The following is a 15,481-nucleotide window of genomic DNA, read 5'->3' on the forward strand; positions in this document are numbered from 1 at the left end:
TTGCCTTAGTTTTGCACTGCAGCACTTCCTTGTATAGCACCAAACAAATGGTACTGAATAGTGACTTTATAAAGTGCCTCACTTCTTGGCAGAGCCACAGTTAATCCATTTATCCTTAAAACCTATGTCCTCAGTCTTAAATGGTTTCCCTACTCTTCTCTGTGCATACAAAGTATGTGTCAGTTTAAAGTGCTCCAGTTTTGTGCAGCACCGCAAATGCAACTATTAAAGCCTGTGCCTAAATCCTTATTCTGATATGTATTCCATCAAAAGCGCTTTGAGGCATCCTATATTTATATCCACTTAGGTGCAAGAGATGTAGCCTAACTGCCACAGCTACTCTCCACTCCAATCTATCCCACTCGACAACAATGTACCCCACTCCACTACATTATACCCCAATCCACTCTGCTCTACCCAAATCTACCCCACTCCACCCCAATCTTCCCCACTACTCTCCAATCCACCCCAATTTACATCACTCCAATCTACCCCACTCCAATCCACTTCAATCGACCTCACTAAAATCTATCCCTCTCCACTCTAATCTACCCACTTCACTCTCCACCAAAATCTAACCTATTCCTTTGCAATCTACCCCACGCCACTCATATCTACTCCACTGCATTCTACCCCACTCCAATCCACCCCAATCCACCCCACTCCAATCCAATCCACCCCACTCCAATCCAATCCACCCCACTCCAATCCAATCCACCCCACTCCAATCCACCCCATTCCAATCCACCCCACTTCAATCTACCTCACTTCACTCTAATCTACCCACTCCACTCTAATCTACCCACTCCACTCTAATCTACCCACGCCCCTATCCACCAAAATCTAACCTATTCCACTCCAATCTACCCCACGCCACTCAATCAAATCTACCCCAATCTTCCCCACTTCACTCCAATCTACCCCAGTCTATCCCATTCCACTCCAATCTGACCCATTCAACTCATATCTACTCCACTCTAATCTTCCACACTCCACTGTACCCCAATTTATCTGACCCCACTCCAATCTACACCACTCCGCTCTACCCCCAGTTCACCCCACATCACTTCAATCTGCTCCAATCCAATCTAGGCCCATCTACCTCACTCCCATCCAGTCCATCCCAATCTACCCCAAACTATCCCACTCCACTTCAAACAATCTACCCCATTCCACTCCATTCTACCCAACTCCAATCTACCCTACTCCAGTGTACCAGATCCCACTCCAATCTACCCCATTCCAATCTATAATCTACCCACCCCCTCCACTCCAATCCACCAAACTACACTATACCCCATCTATCCCACTCCACTACAATCTACCCCACTCCATTCCATCCCATCCCACTCCATTCCAATCTAAGTCAAACTGCCCAAAGGTACCACAATCCACTCCACTCTACCCCAATCTACCCCACTCTAATCTACACCTCGTCACTCCAATCTACCCCACTCCACCCCAATCTACCCCACTTTACAACACTCCAGTCTACCCCACTTTACTCTAATCTACCCAACTCCACTCCAATGTACCCCACTCCAATCCACCCCAATCTACTAACGACAATCTCCATTCCACCCCATCTACCCCACTCCAATCTACTCCTCTCCACTCATTCCTATCTACTTCAATCTACCCCACGCCAGTAAAGTCTACCCCATTCCCCTGTACCCTACTCCACCCGAACCTACCCCACTACACTCATACCAGTCTACCCCAATCTACCTCACCCCTCCCAATCTACACCACCGCACTACACCCCAATTTACTCTACCCACTCCCTCCAATCTACCCCAATCTACCCCACTCCACTCCAATCTACCCCACTCCATTCTACTCCACTCCACTCTACCCCACTCTACCTCACCACACTCCAGTCTACCCACTTTACTCAAATTTACCCCACTCCAGTCTAATCTCCCCCACTCTAATCTACCCCAATCTATCCCACTCTTCCCCACTCCATAATTCCCCAATCTACCACACTCCACTCTACTCTACCACACTACGCTCCACTCTAATCTACCCCAATCTATCACACTCCACTCCAAAATACCCCAATCGACCACACTCCACTGACTCCAATCTACCCAGATCTGCTCCACTCCGCCTCAATCTACCCTACTCCCTTCAATATACCCCAATCTACCCCACTCCATTCTACTCCACTCAACCGCAATCTACCTAATACCACTCCAATATATCCAAATCTGTATGTATTGGCATTTATATAGCGCACTACTTACCCGTAGGGTCCCAAGGCGCTTCGACCGCTGCGAAACCCTTCCTGGCTTCCCTGAGAGATGGTCCCTTAATGGGTATCTCCAGGGTGAGACCAGGCATCCCCGGCGGTCTGGTGGGGCCGTTAGTGAAGATGAGGCAAGCTAATGCCCAGAGTTGCCGAGTGTGATCGCTGATCAGAGTGGGCACCGAGGCGAGAGAATTATCAAGTCCGCTGACCCTGGTCCAGAAACCTGCCGCGCCGGGAATCGAACCCTGGTCCCGGGCCGTCCTCTGCTCTCGGGTCTGCCGCCTCTAACCAGTGAGCCACACTACTTCACTGCCCCACTCCACTATTTACCCCCACTTTAATCGAACCCACTTCACTCCAATATACCCCACTTCATTCTATTCCACTCCAATCTACCTCACTACATTCCAATCCACCCCACTCCACTCAAATCTACTCCACTACAAACCACCCCTCCACACTACAATCTTATTCAATGTACCAAACTTCACTCTACACCGCACCACTTGAATCTATCCCACTTCACTCCAATATACTCCATCTAACTCAAACCACTCCAATCCACCCCAATCTACCTTGATCTATCCCACTCCACTTCACTTCACCCAATCTACACAACTCCACTCTAATCCAATCTGCCCCACTCCACTCTCATCTACCCACTCCAATCTACCTCACTCCACTCCACTCCACTCTCCAATCTACCCCACGGCACTCTCCTCCACTCCAATCCAATCCACCACACTACATTTTATCCCAATATATCCCACACCACTCAAATCTGCCCCACTCCATTCCAATCTACCCCACTCTAGACCAATCTACTCAATCTACCCCAATCTACCCCAATCCACCCATCTACCCTAATCAAACCATTTCACTCCACTCTACCCCACTCCACTGCAGTCTACTTCACTACTCTCTCTCCACTGCAATCTACCCCACTCCATTCCAAGCAACCCCACTCCAATCTACCCCAATCCACCCCACTCCACTTTAATCTACCCCAATCCAACCCACCTCACTCCAATCTACCCAGTACACCCCAATCACTCCAATCTACCCCTCCAGTCAAATCTACCCGAATCCATATACATCTACCACACTCAACCCCACTACATTCACTCCATTATACCCAAGTATACCTCATCCCCCATTCTACCCCACTACATGCAACTCACCCATAGTTAGCCCACTCCACTCACTCCAATCCATTCCAATCTACCCCATTCCACTCCAATCTATCTGAAAGTACCCGCTCTACTCCATTCCAATCTACTCCAATCTAATATACCCTAATCTCCCCCACTCCACTCTACTCTACCCTAATGTAACCCACTCCACCCCATTACATTCCACCCGAATCTATCTTGATCTACCTCACTCCACTCCAATCTGCCCTGTGACACAAAGTACACAAAAAAGTAATGAATGGAATGCATGAATTAATCTCAGCCCCTGCTATGTACTTGGGCTGCATACTTGTGTTTTGGTTCAGGGAGGACCTGGGTTGGTAGTTCAGGCTTACTGTTCTGATGGAGGACGGGGGAGACTCATTGGGACAAACTGAGGTGACACGGTGTGCAAAATAACAATGGATTGGGATGCACCCGAGTAACTACCAGTGGCTGGGATTCATTCATGCATGACATCCATCACCTTTTCGTATACATTAGTGTTTGTGGAGGGGGGCATGTGGCCCCGTTCCCCAAGCCAATTTCAGACAGAGGGACCCCATCCCCGGGGCCTAATCAATTATATGGGGATGGGAGGCCCGCGGCGGCCCTTGCCAGGCTGATTTAGGCCCTGGGGGAAGTCATCTCCTGGGCCCTGGCAGTACTTTGAGGAGGAGAGGGGGCATGTGGCCCCCCTTCCCAGTCAGCCCAGGTACCCCATTCCCCGGGTCCGGGCAGCATTTTTATGTGGCTCTGCTCCCCTGACTGATATTGGCTCCACTGACCCCATCCCCTAAGGCCCAGCAGCTTCGCGAAGGGGGAGGGGGGCACATGGCCCTCCTTCCCAGGTCGATTTCTGCCTAGGGGACCTCATCCCCGGGGCCTAGCTCAGCCAATGGTGGTCACTCTGTCAGTGGGGTACACAGGGGGAGCCAGTGGACCAAGCTGGCTCCCCACATCCAGCAGGAGCTGGCATTGCTTGAGCCGCAGGGAGCAGCTCCAAATGATGCTTCCTTTAGATTTAGATCTGTTTCCCAGGGAAACAGCTCTAAAGTCTGCTCCCAGCGGGTGGGGGCATTTTTGAAGCTTCCGCCCTATGGGAGCGGACTTGGTGTTTGCTCCCGATTGGTGGCAGATTTCAAAATGCTTTTGCCAAGTGAGAGCAAGCGCAGATCTCCCTCGCTTAAAGGAATCGGCCCTAGGGGTGGGCTCCCCAGGGCCTCTCGAGGCACATGGTAGGGGGCTGTGTGGCCCCCCTACTCATACAAAGACTATTCTGCACTGGGGGTAGGCTCCTGGGGGCCTCTTGAAGACAGGGGAGGGGAGCCACTTGGCCCCCTCCCCATGCAAATTAATGTTGGCCCCAGGGGTGGGCTCCTCGGAGCCCCTGGCAGCTCTTTTTTTTGGTTTCAGTCAGGGTCCCTCTGGGTTTTCCCCATGGGGCCTAGGGAATCCCTTCCCTGCCCCCATATATCTTTATTTTTTACAACTTCAGGACGGGAGCTAAGTGCCAGAGTCCTAATTTGGCTGCCAACAACATTTTTCTAATGTTTTCTGACAGCCAATCAGATCGCTCACTCTCACAGAAGGCTGACACCTATGGAAGTGAAATGGCCCTAGGGAAATAAAGCTCCCTGGGTCAATCAAAATGCTCCACTTTTAAGTTATCACTCCCATGAGAGGCTGTGACATTTTCATTAGCCCAACCATCCAAATATGTATTTTTTTTAACCCTTAATATCTAAAATCTGAACAGATTTACAGTAAATCACAAAAAGCACAATCTACGGATGGACCTAGATCTGGCTTCCTGCGAAATTTTGTTCATTCCATTCAGCAGTTTTTGCTGTAGCCTTGTCTAAAGAAGTCTGTGGAAAATGCATGTTGATTTTATGTTTTGGGAACACCTTTCTTTCTCAGCCCCTGCTTGACATATCACCCAAACCTTTCCAAGAAGGAGTGGAGGTTAATAAGGTTTTTTTGGGAAAAGTTTTGTTAAGATTCATCAAATAGGTCCAAAGTTATTAGCAAACCAAAAAATGCTCTTTCTATGGAAAGGTCAACCTATCTATAGCTACCTAGTGGTATATATTGTAAAAAAATATACGTAAGGAGCAAAGACTTGCGTTCTAAAGACAGTAATTGTTACTTTAAATGAAACTACGGAGTAAAGACATAAAAAGTAAAGGCTGAGGAGTAAAGGCATGAGGACTAAAAGTTTGTGAACTATCTAATATTCTGGGGGAGTTTTGGTGCCCTGAAGGGAGCGCCACAGTTTGGTAGCTAGGAAAGAGAACCAACATCTCTGAAAATATGAGTGACCAGATGTCTAGATAAAGTACACAGAGAAGCGGAAGGAAAGCATGGGAACAAATTGTCCTTAAAGTATGCAGGTCCTTGCAGAGAACCAGAAGAGTGAGGAAGACCTGTCAAAGTGAGATCGGCTGCGACAATTTGAATAATTTGCAACCTGTGGACTAGGTAAGCTGGCTATCCAAATTAAGAAAATAATTGGGTCTGTATGTAATCAGGGTTTGGGCTATGGTACGACAAACTTCGAGGGGAAGGTATGCAAAGAGGTTTTATTTAACATCCTGATTAATGAGAAGCAGTTTCCGTTAACCTGATTCTTCCCCCTCTTTCTCTTGTCAAATCAATCAAATAAGAGATCTCAACAATCATAGCATCTGGTTTCAGGGTTAGGGCGCAGGCATCTAATTCACCAGGCCCCAACCGGGAGACCAAGGAGAGGATTTTTTTCTAAAGGAAATGATCTCGGTCTTATTTTTTTTATAACTCTTTTTATAGGGTTCAATACTTGTATAACACCATCAGCATACACAGAAAAATGAAGCTGCACAGTACTTGAATATACCCACTTCAGCAAGTTCTCATTACATGCAATCACATCAGACATCTTAACCAAAGTTTATGATGTTTTTCTGGGCAGCTGTGGAATTTGTATACAAATTTTTCTGCCATGGCACATTCCACACTCCCCTTTCAGCTATCAGAAGTTTTTGCTCAGATCTCCAATGACGTGCTATGTCCCTTTTGTTGATAAGAAACACCAAAGCTACAAGAATTCTTGTATATGGACTCCCACCTCACTCATCCATCAGCCCTAGAAAAATCAATTTTAGTTCTCACTCCACTGATCTACCCATAACCAGCATCCGTGTGTGGCACGTGTTTTTTCCAGTATCGTATTGCAGGGTATTCCTATATCAGATGAAAAAAGGTGCCTTGGTGTTGTTGACATCTTATGCACAGTGGGTCTGGACCTCTCTTTATTTTATTTAGCCATGTGGGGCTGTAGTATATTCTGTGTAGGTATTTAAGTTAAATTTGCCCAGTCTCATATATATTGCAAGCGTCCTAGGTGCCATTTTGGCCTCTACCCAGTCTTCCTCTTCTAAGGGGGCACACATCGCCTTCCCTTCATTCCCTCCGTTGCACCATGGGGTCAGGGGTAATATTTACCAGGGTGCTACAGAGGAGATTCTATTCTTCCCTATTTGTGATTCAACGATATGTGCCTCTAAGGGGTAGTCTCAGTATTATTGTTGTTCATCCTCAAATAGTTGAAGGTCATCCACTCTGCTACAGCTGACATACAAGTTTTAAAAGTCTCTTGAACGGAAAGAGTTTCAGCTGAGAAGTTAAGGATGATTTGTGTATCATCAGCATAAACCATGCTGTCAAAGGAGGAGAGTAAAGAGGTTAGATGAGCCATGTAGACCGTAAACAGGATTAGACAAAGGGAGGAGCCTTTGGGACCAGAAATCTCTAGATTGTGCTTTGGGGCACTGTTAAGCAGAATACATGTGTGGGTTTGGTCGAGGGTAGTGGGTGTGTGCTACACCAACTTGCTTTGCAAATTATTAACATGAGGCGAGTTAAATAATGAGAATTCACAGCAGTGGCATAAAAAAAAGCCTTTGAATGTGTAGGATGGCCGAAGTAAAATCGGAAAGTTCTTCATTTGCAGCATGTGCAGAATATCTAGGGAATAGGTGATAGCTCCTGGAGAGTGCAGGGGTCAAAGAGTAGGATTTAGGGCTCTGGGTACGGATGGGCATAGATGGCTTTCTTAGGCACACCTTTGGTGTACCTGCTGCACGGACATACAGTTGTGTCCCTTAAATAAGATGGCATTTGGCTAGGAGGCATGTTGAGTCTAGACTGGAGTGCTGACCTAGAGTCATATAAATAAAATGGTGGACAGAATAAAAAAACCATTCTGGACCCCAGTTGTTCGAATACCATGCTGGAACCTCCCTTCCTTGCTGTATTGAGCACACTAATTGTCAAACATGGACCCAGGCTCCTCTAAACCAAGCACAAGGTAACCAAGCCGTACTGTAAAGAAGGTAAATTAGTCCAGGTAACAAGGTGTCCCTCCCAGTTGAGCACCCTCTATAGGAGTGCTTCCAGGGCTAGATGTGCAGCAGCTTCAATTTAAGGCTGGAGTGCTGACTTGAGAGCGATGTAAATTAAATGGTGAACATAACAAACATCAAATCGGTGCCCATCAACTCCAATACCATTCGGGAAGCTTCCTTCCTGGTGGTATTTACTCCAAAAAGAAATCAAGTTGAAACAACAACGCAAAACAATAAACACGCATGCAGAAATGCCTATAGGGCTTTGTCTAACGCTATAAGGGCAGGTTCCACGCAGGAGGTAAGGAAACAGATCTTAATATAAGGCCACACAATTACAGGCAAAGAAGGCCCATGATGAAAATAGATGGAGGGACTTGTTGGTTGCATGTAATGGGAAAAACTGGTGTTGATTCTGGCACTTAATTAAGTGGGGTGGCGATAATGTCGGTCCGGCACCTGTTAACAATGTCCCCTCAGAAGCCTGGGTTGCTCATTATCAGACCAAATTTTCTTCACATGTTAATGATCCAGGGCAATACCAATGTGTAGTTCCAGAGTCAACACTAACATTTACTCTAATGGAAATAGAGCGTGCTTTTGATGGGGTAGCTGCAGGTAGAGCCCCGGATCCGGAATGCATCCCGGCGGACATATTTAAATTTGACCGAGAGAATTGGCTGAAATATATTTTACTATTCCAGAATCCTGGCATGGGGCTGAAACTATCCCCATATATAAAAAAAAGGGGACCGAGCCTGTCCATCCAATTACCGGCCTATTAGTCTTATAGACACTATGAAAAAGTTGGTGGCTAGATTAGTGATAAGCAGGGTATATAGGTGGATTGATGATAATGAGACACTATCCACCTATCAAGCAGGATTTCGCTTCCATGTTAGTACCATCAACCAAGTTTTTAGATTTATCATGTTATATTGGAACACCGTGGTCTTAGCTGGTGGAACCCTCTATGCAGCATTTGTAGATCTTAAATCTGCATTTGATCTAGTGCCCCGTAATAAACTTTGGGACACTCTCAAAGAAGCTGGGATGCCCGCTGAGATCCTTTCATTCATCATAAAACTACATGATTTCACCTATGCCAAGTCAGGTGGGGCCAACAGGGGGAGACAACAGAACATTTTCCGGTGAACAAGGGAGTGCGGCAGGGGTGTGCGGCAGGGGTGCGGCAGGGGTGTCTCTTTGTTCATTAATAATGTTATCTCATACTACTCTGAATACCCCACAGACGCTCCTACTCTCGCTGGTTCGAGGGTTCCTTTATTAATGTTTGCAGACAACACTTTAATTTTGTTTGAAACACAAGCTGGTCTGCAAAGAGCCCTTGACAGCTTTAATCTTTTTTGTGATAACCATGATCTTGTAGTCAATGTTGACAAGACAAAGTTAATGGTTTTGCATAAAAACAAAACAGTGAAAGCCAGAGAAGAAATGAATACTGCGGCCCTTGCGGCCCTCCTAAAAGAACATCGTTTATCCCAAACCAAACCAGTGGCACCTGTTTTGGAAATTTACCAAGGAAAGGTTAAAACCTCAATAATCTATGGAGCCGAACTCTGGGGCTTCGAAAACGTAGTTCCTTTAGTCCTAGCTCAGAAAAAGTTTTTGAGGGCATTGACCGGCTTTCCCCAGTTGACACCACTTAGACCCTTACTGTTAGACCTGGGGTGTATTTCCTTTGAGGAGGAAGCGGGTTATAGACCTCTCGCCTATTGGCGACGGCTTTGGACCACCCCGGAGTTAGGGCCCTACGCGCAAGCTGTTAAGCACATTAGAGAAGCTGACAAATCTAACAAAATCTCATGGCTACAAAGGATTAAGGCTACCTTATTGGATATGAGCCTCAACCACTTATGGTTGGACCCAGAAGGGAATTCTTTCCCCTTAAAATCAGAATTTAAAGCCTTCTAAGGGATATGGTCTATCAGAAGTCTCTTTCTCAGGTGAATGGCGATTCCTTACCAGGTCACTTTCTGGGTCACAAAATTGAACATAGATTGGAGGCCCACTGGGATACCATTACCAGCCCTGGTGATAGGAAGTTCTATCACCAATTTAGAGTGGGTACTCTCCCCATAAAATCGTTCACAAAAAAGTGGGGGAATGCTCAAGACACAAATTGCCACTCTTGTTCATGTGAGGAAGAGACCTTGCCGCATCTTCTTTTTGTTTGCCCTGCATATAAGGCACCTCGTCACAAATGGCTCAAGGCAGTTTGTGCTAAAATAGGAACAAGATCTTGCCAAACGACTTTGCATATTCTAAAAACTGACACCAGCGAAGTCATAGTTATTGCTATGGCTACATTTTGGAGCTGGACGTAGGCCATAAGAAGGAATAGGATGCAGGGCAGTATGTAACAATGTAACTATGTAATTGATTTCAATAAGCTATGGTGTCTTTAGTCTCTTCCAATCTAACCTGTTTATAAGCTTATAAGATTGTGAACTTTTGAAAACTTTTTTTAACCTAAACCTGCGTAATTATGGTTATTCCTTTCCTTCAAGGAATTCTTATCTAGTCTTAAAACAAAAGGTTTTATGGCATGTATTATCAGTTTGATATGTTTTAATACAATGTTATTGAATTTTATTATGTGGCACTTTAATTGTTTAAAAAAGTAATTTCTTTTTTTTAAATTTATTTTGTTTATATGTGTCTTTTATGATTGTTTATGATCGAATATAGACTAATTGATGATGATTGATAAATAAACACAAACTTAATAAAAAAGCAGATTAAGCTACCCAAGAGAGGCTCATCAAATGGGGTGCTCCAAGTGTCAGACCTAGAGCCAGGCACCTCCAAGCCAAGTACAAGGAAAACAAACAGGACTGTAAAGATGTAAAATGTAGTCCAGGCAACAAGCAGCATCCCTCACAGTAGTGCTACCTGGACCAGACGTGCAGCAGTATCCTTGAAATAAAGTGGCATTTAGCCTGAGGCTCACTGAGTGAAGAAGAGAGCGCTGACCGAAGCAAGATGCAAAATAAAATGGCTTCATAACATAAACCTCAAAATGGAACCCAGCCAAAGTTCACTTCCTGGTGGATTCACACAGATACAAAATCAAGTAAAAACAAGAGTGAGAAACAAACACATAACCCAAACAAAGGAGCACTGCCAGTGCCTAATATGGAACCAGGCACCTCCAAACGAAATACAAAAAAAAAAAACAAGCTGGACTGTAAATGACTGGTAAGTCCAGGTGACAAGTGGTCTTGACCAGAGAGAAGCCCTTCAAAGTAGTGTTTCCTCTCCCTCTATTATTCATATAGATTTCACACTTGAAAATATGTAACTAACATTTACTTTATTCCATTGATAAAACACAATTCTCCAACATCTTTTATTAACCTAGCTATCACTGCAAATTTGTGCACATTTGTGCACAAGAACGTTGTGCAAAGCTATGATCTAAGAATGCTAGCACCAAAGTCTCTGTTGAATTCTTGAGCACAACTGTATCAACAGAAACAAGCATTGGTAAATGCCTTCGGTTTCGCCTATGTGAATTATAATAAGCTGTTTTTTGTTTGTAAGTTGTAGCTTTGTGAGCAGTTGTGCAACAGAAGTTACTGAAACGTCATTAAAGTGTTATGACTTACAATTACAATAGCCTAATGGAAAGAACAGGCAGCTAGTAGGCTGCCATACAATTTACTGTGTTTAACAAGAGAAGCGCACACAATTTAATGCATAGTATGTAATGCATAGATGACAGATGAAGCAGGGACCGCGCATACAAGACTGAGTTTATAAGGATACAAATATATTGAAATACCGAACTTACCACCAAAAACTTATTTTTAAGTCACTCCTAAACAATTAGTGCCTTGTCTTATGGAATCTAACTGCAGAGTACAAAAAAGTCACACAGCTCATTGAATAACACTCACGCTATTTCCCCAATTCATCCACCATCCTTACCATATATTAACCCCTTCGATGCTCATGACGGAACGGTTCCGTCATGAGGCACAGTGGAGCTGTGCTGATGACGGAACCGTTCCGTCATGACCACACCCATTATCATTATACTCTAGCACCGGAGGGGAATATGGCTAGCAGCGATGAGGATAAGAATTTAGTACAAATAGTGCTATTGCTAACTTTACTATGTACCATGTAGCTGTGTTTTGTTTGCTCTTATCTAGTGCAGAACTGAAGCAGACCAGGACACATAAATATATTATGTCTGGTGTTTAACGCCATCAATGTAATCCAGTTTATGTTGCATGCTTCCTAACCCAGTTTCTATGTTTGCTATAAGAAGTGAATATAATTAATAGAAGAATAAAAAAAGGACAACATGCATCAACCAGCTGAGAATAACAAACAATTCAAAAAGTAAATGGAACAGCATTGTCTCACACATAAAAGAAGTACAGAGTTATCGAACAGGCAGAAATCAATACAGCATAGCCAAAGGAGCAACATGTGTGTTGTGGCTGAGGAGTGGGCAGACAGTCTCAGATTAAATAAGTAATCTGTGTAGTCTTGATTCCACCACATGCCTCTCTTTTACCATCCCACACTTCAGCTCTACCTCATATTAACAATATATATCTATATGTATATCTATTTCTATATATATTACCTACTCGTTTTGCCAATAACTTTGAAGCAATTTGAAGCAATCACCCGCCCCTCCTCTTTCCCGCCTTCATTATCTGTCTACTTCCCCTGCTCCAACCCCCCTCCCCTGAATCTCTCACCTTGCCTGCTTTTTCCCCTTATGTATTTGTGCGTATTGTTTATCTCGACCTTACAAGTAAATATGTTGCCATGCTCTAAGAACTGTGTAACCTTTGTAACGATGTAACCTGTAACTATGATCTGATGCTCATGTAAAGCGCTCTGATACCTCCGGGTCTAGCCAGCGCTATATAAAACTTTTAAAATAAATAAATAACTAAATAAATTAGTACACCACTCCCTTCAGCTGCTGTGTTGAAATTTCAGGGTGATTTGTCAAGTGGGGACTGAAAAAAAGGGGGGCCCCAAAACGCATTTTCCCCATGTAATTTCCTATAGGGGTTTTAAAAGTGTCTACAGCCCGAACCCCTGGACGGAATTATATAAAATTGGGCAGAAAGGTAGCTTTTCGTTCAGCGTGCTTTTTGTTATTTGGTGTAAATCTTTTCAGTATGAGGCGCTGACACTCTGCAGATCCATCGGTGTATCCGTGTGTTCACTTGCTAAAGCAAGGTACTGATGGGCTGGTCACAACTTGATAGAAAAGTTTCAGCCGACCATTTTATATATCGGGAAATGGTCCCTAGGGCTAAAAAGTAGCATGCAAAGTAAATGAAGGGGTCAGGTTAGAGCTTTCCTGTCCCCATGTGTGTGTAATAGATATGTGAAAAGAATGTGCAATGGGCAGAAAAAAAGGCAGATTTTTTTTGCCACACGTGAGATCTGCAGAGCCATCGATGATAGTGGGCCCCGTGTAAATCTGCGACAGATTCCAAGACCTTGCAGTGAATGGAAAAAAAGTATTCATACTCACACACCCACTCAGACACCCAAACAGACATTCTCACACTCACTGTGACACACAAACAGAAACTCTCACATCTAGACAGACACAGTTTCATTCTCCGTGATACCCAGACACTCTCAGACCTACTCTGACGCCCATACAAACAATCTCAAACCCACTCGCATGCAGTCCTAGATCCCGTGTGTACTCGTGAATCCACCACAAAGTTACTCACGAGGTCCGCATTGAGCATTGTTGGGGCTTTGCAAATTTGTGGGAAAAAATAAAGAAATTGGGCTTTTTTGCAGAAAAATGGTAAAAAAATGCTGGCCATTTATACTTACAAAAGGAAAGATGAAAGGAAGCCTGTGATTTGTTAACTCGAGCAGCATAAATAAGAGAACATTGTGGGGAGTAGCCATTTTAGCTGCTTTTATATTGAGGGGGAGGTGGTTTTCAGGAGTTCTGACTGGAGATTTCAAACAAAAACAGATGTTACCCGACATAGAAATAAAACTAAGAGCCCAGCTAAGAGCTTTTAAAAGTATGCTGAATATGTTGAAATATATAAAGTATATCTAGATAAAAATAGGGAGTGTATGTAAGATGAAAGAAAATGTGTAGCTTCTAGAAACAATCCTAGAAAGTAAAACAGAAGGGTGTTTAGAAAAGAATATGAAGTAAAAACACAGTGAGCAGAAAGGCAGAAAGACGAAGTGGTATACTGTATATATATATATATTAATTTCATCCTGCCAGTATGAATCAATGTGTTAGAAATATTATATAATTTGCACATGCACACACTGTCAGGCAGGCACTTACACTCCCACAAAAGGACTTGTGTACCCATCACACCCGTAAAACCATTTACACACCCATTTTCTCACCTTTACATCCAAGTTTGAGTTCTAGTTCACCCTTACAGCCTGGGAGGACATCCGCAGAATGCAATCTGCACCACAGGAAGAGTTTTAAGGGAGTTTTGAGAGGACTAGATCGGCACTCTTGTGAAGGGAGAATCTTGATTGTGTTGACCTTAGAATTAGGGCCCCTAAGGGCAGTGGCTCGGAGAAGATGAGAAAGGAGCAGAGAAATGACTGGGGAAAGGCTCCAGAGGAGAGAGAGTATTCCTCACAGAGAAAGAGTTCCCTATCAGATTTGATACAGAAAGTAGTGTCTCCTCCCAAACCCAGTCACCTGAGGAGCCAAAGGCAGACAGGCTGAGAGGGGCTAAAGGCTCAGGCCGGGCCAGCTAGCTGCTGAGGAGAGAAAAGCTGAGGCTGAGAGCGGCTTGAAGGAGAAAAGGGTCTTGTTGGCTCATGAAGTGACTGTCAAGAAGATAGACTTAAAGGCCAAGTAGCTGTTAGAATCTAGCAAAAATGGTGGGAGCAAAACTAATGTGTCCAGTGCAAAAGAAAGAGTCCATATACCCAGAGACTTGGGGGCATATTTACAAGGAGTTAATGCCACCAGAACGTCACTTTATCAGACATTCTGGTGCCGTTAATTCCTTTGCCTTATTTACAAGTCAGCTTTAAGCCCCTTAACATGGCGTAACGCTGCCTTGTAAATAATTGCCCCTATTCATGCAGCATTTAGCATACAGGGGCGGGCAATGGGAGTTGCAGTGGGTGTACTGCCGCAACACCCATTGCTTTTTTACGCTGCCCCATATTTGGAAGGTATGGGGCAGCACCAAAAATATCGCCAGAGGCTACCTGGTCTTAAGAAGGCGATACGAGCAGAAATGTTTCATTTCTCTTCTTATTTTGCTCTTTCCATGTGTTCTGCAATCAGCATAGAAATAGCAAATCGCCTGAAAAGATTGCTTATATGCAGGGAGCTGTCCCTTCCTGCACATAAACAGCCGCAAGGCAGCAACATTGCGCAAGGGTGCCTAGGCTGGCACTAGGCAGCTTTGTTAGAACCAGCACTAAGGAAAACACAGGTGTGCGCAGCATTCTTCTAAATAAGGTGCAACCCTGCATTTTGAAACTGAAGGAACACAGTGTTACCAATTTTGGCATAACACTGCACTCTGCCAGTTTCTAGTAAATATGCCCCTTGGTGTCTGACTGTAAGGAGGGGGCTTATATAGACAGGTTGTTTCAGACATATGAAGCAGTTCTAGATGTACAGAGGATTTCTAAGGAGG

General features: G+C 44.4%; 1 protein-coding gene across 1 annotated transcript in view; it reads right to left on the reverse strand.

Annotated features, from left to right (window-relative positions):
• Positions 1 to 15,481, reverse strand: part of LOC147707491 (CD109 antigen-like) — an 871,995-nt gene that overhangs the window by 554,114 nt on the left and 302,400 nt on the right. The gene's annotated exons all lie outside the window — the stretch shown is intronic.

The sequence above is a fragment of the Lissotriton vulgaris genome, chromosome 6 (genome assembly GCF_964263255.1).
Source record: "Lissotriton vulgaris chromosome 6, aLisVul1.2, whole genome shotgun sequence".
Lineage (NCBI taxonomy): Eukaryota > Metazoa > Chordata > Amphibia > Caudata > Salamandridae > Lissotriton > Lissotriton vulgaris.